Source organism: Schistocerca piceifrons, chromosome 8, assembly GCF_021461385.2.
Source record: "Schistocerca piceifrons isolate TAMUIC-IGC-003096 chromosome 8, iqSchPice1.1, whole genome shotgun sequence".
NCBI lineage: Eukaryota > Metazoa > Arthropoda > Insecta > Orthoptera > Acrididae > Schistocerca > Schistocerca piceifrons.
The window spans coordinates 399312710-399316516 of NC_060145.1; positions in this window are offsets into that span (position 1 = coordinate 399312710).

Sequence of the window (3807 nt, forward strand, 5' to 3'; positions counted from 1 at the left end):
CCGGCTATCCTCACAACAGCCTTAAGGCGTGTGGTGCGTGTCGGCCACGAATATGGCAGAGACATCACCTTCCCAGTGATGGAGGCTGTAGATAGAATACAGCTTAAGACAATGAATCTCCCCACAGACTTCGGAGACCTGCGGGACCTAGTTAAGAAGGTGTTCGACAGGCGAAACGAAAAGTTCGACCTCAATGAATTGTACGATCAATCTGTCATCTCTAACAGCAGAATAGCACACGACTGGCGCAAAAACTGGCCGGAACCTCACATTCACACATACTTCCCACATGAGCCAGTTAAGAGTGGGACAGATAAACACACACAATAGCAAACTGGTTATGTAGGAACTCCGAAGAGTGGTGGAGGAGAAGAGTCTGGACGTACTCTGTTTGCAGGAGCCATACTCCCTGGCTGGATCCAGTTCACTGCAGTCAACTGGCAACAGATCTATAGTGGAGCGGAACCAAGAGCCGCGGTCATAATCATAAACAAAGCACTGAGAGCCACAGTACTAGCACAATTTTCAGATGACCACTGCAACATCGTGGAGCTTCATTCACCAACGGGAGTATTCTACGTGGTTAACATGTACTTCCAGTATGGAAGACAAATAGATGAATTCCTGGCCGCAAAATCCCTCCTGTGGTTCAGTGGTACTCAGGATGACCGAGGAGAAAAAGCTGTCGACACAATCATGGCACTACAACTAATGGTCGCAAACAAACAGGGAAACCCTCCCACCTTCACTGGTGGTGGAGGACAGGGCACAAACGTCGACGTTACTCTTGTAACGCCGAACCAAATTACCACTAGTGACCATAATGTAATAACATTCACCATTGGAGACAGCGAGTGCCACTGGGACATGGGGTGGGAAACGCAGCTCAATTACAATAAAACTGACTGGGACCGCTTGGCGAGGGAGTGTGACATTCCAGCATTACTGGACGGTGATGTCAACGTAAAAGAATATGCCAAAAAAGTAACGAGTGCGATAACTAGGGCAGTGAAGCCAGCTGTACCAACCAGGCGGAGGGCCTCCCCCTCACCATGGTCAGCTGAACTGGGGCAAATGCGCCAGGCACTAAGGAGGGTGAGGAGGTATTACCAGTGGTGCGTCGACTGGCATGAAAAGCAGCGCTGGCTGCAGGTATACAGAGAAGCCAGAGAACAGTTCCAACAGGAGCTTAAGGCTGTCAGGATGAGGAGCTGGGAGAAGTACGTACAAAGCCAATTGGCTACTGACCCCTGGGGAATTCCATACAAAATAGTACGAGAAAAAATCAAATGACCCATGGTGCTATCTACCGTCAGGGACGAGGACCGAATGACGGAAACCTGGCAGGAAACTACGGGGGTCCTACTCCGTACCTTGCTACCTGACGATAGAGAGGAAGGTGACTCTGACAAACAACAAAGAATAAGGAGAGAGAACCAATGGGTCTACAAAAACAACTGAGTGGTTTACCCCTTCTCCGAAGAAGAGGTAGGCTCCCAAATCAAAGCTCTTAAAAAAGGCAAAACTCCTGGCCCAGACGGCATCACTGCGGAAGTGATACAATACCTTGCCCCCCAGCTGGTGGCACCTCTCACTCGGCTGTACAATGAGTGTTTACGGCTTGAGACATTCCCCTCAATATGGAAGAAGGCGAATGCAGTTACAAGCAAAAAAGGCCCAGACAAAGACCCCCAAGATGCCAAGTCGTACAGACTTGTCTACTGGACTTGTTGGGCAAGCTTTTTGAGAGGTTGCTAGCAGACAGACTGGCTGCACACCGAGTCCTGTGCGGGGTGAGTGACAGACAATTTGATTTTCGGACAGGACGATTGGCGTCTGACGCAATTGCTCTGGCTGCAGATGTCTGTGACTCTGCCCCGCACAAGTACATTGTCGGCATCATGGTGGACATCAGTGACGCCTTTGAAAACCTGTGGTGGCCTTCGCTCTTCTCCTGCTTGCAGGAGAAGGAATGCCCAGGGCCACTGTATGGCTGTCTCAGGAGCTATTGTGAAGAAAGGGAGGTCTGGGTATCGGCGACAAGCGGCAAAGTCAGCAAGAAAATTACCAAGGGGTGTCCTCAGGGATCCGTCCTAGGGCCACTCTTTTGGGACATAAATATGGAGCCACTCTTAGAAGAGCTAAAGAGCAGTGAAGATGTGCTAGAGGTCATAGCCTACGCAGACGACCTCCTCCTGCTGGTCGGCAGCCATAGCCACGAAGAGTTAGAACCAAAAGTTAGAGAGAGCTATAGCAATATTGACCACATGGTGTCACAAAACAAAAATGACCATTGCACCTAACAAGTCAACGTACCTGTTACTCAAAGGTCAACTACTAAGAAATCCCACAGTCAAAATAAACATCCTGCCGGTCCTCAGGCGCCGAGAAGCCCAGTATCTTGGTGTCATCGTCGACGAGAGGTGGAACTATGCATCACACATCGACACAGTAACACAGAGATCACTAACAGTACTAAACAATTTAATCAGAATAGGGCATAAAAGATTCCATTTCCCCCCTGATCTAATTAAATTGTATCACAGCAGAAGGGGAATTGAATTATGGCAGGAACTTTGGAATAATGATGAGACAGGGCGAAGAACACATGAGCTACTTCCAAACATACAGGAACGCTTAAAACTCACATAAATCAAACCCACTAGAGGCTTGCTGCACTTTCTTACTGGGCATGGAACCTACCTGATATATTTGTGTCGGTTCGGGAAAAGGGCAACATCAGCGTGTGACTGTGGAGCAGTGCAGGGCACTCCAGACCATGTGGTGTACGAGTGTCCCCTCTTCGACGATGTTGCACAACAATTTAGGGTAACAACTGCCGAATAACAATACGCACCACTTCCTCAGGCATGAAAACACTTTTAACATCCTGAATCACCTAGCAGATGCCATCTCAGGTAAAGTCCTCAAAGAGTACCTAAGAAACAACTAATGAAAAAACACCAGGCTTGACACGTACACCCTCCCTGTTCTGCAGGGACATGGACTTGGCCAGCCACCTCACGGCTGGAACCCGTCAGGTTTCGGATAAGGGTGGGGGGGGGGGGGGGGCAGTACATCACCACCGGACTTGACAACACACCGATTACGACATTAGATATAGATCAGTTATAGGTTCAAATTAGGATAATAATGTTAGTATAGAACTGCAGCGACCAAATCTCGGCCAGCCCAGTGCCAGGGGCACTCCCACTGGGATTAGCTCAGTGGGAAAGGCCAATAATTAGGTTTGTATCTTCTTCTGGCACACCTGTAACGCTGCAGGTAGAGTAGTCATAGTAACTTGTACAAATAGTATCCAAATCTAACAGTAGCTAAAAATTACAATAACACCAAAACAATAGCATAGTAAATAATAGTAGAATAATCCCCATAGTGGTGAAGGATCACAGTAGTAACCTGTAGTGTTAAAAATAATAGCTGCAGTTGTACATTGTAATAGTTAAAAATAGGACCGACTAATGTATTTAGGCAGTAGGTTAAATTGTATCATAATAATGATTGAATAAAGAATTTTAAAAGAAAAAAAAAGTTCTAGGCGACTGATGACCTCAGAAGTTAAGTCCCATAGTGCTCAGAGCCATTTGAGCCATTTTATAATCAAATATTCGATAATAGGAAACAAAAATGCGGCGAGCTATCCCACCAAAAGACTGCCTTTTAAGTACCCTATGATTTTTGCAAGCTGTATTTATTACTTTTATTACAAGCGTCATGCATTTATGTTGACAGTAGCTTTAAAAAACAGCAAAAAATTTAATATGTCTGTACTACCATTCTACCTTC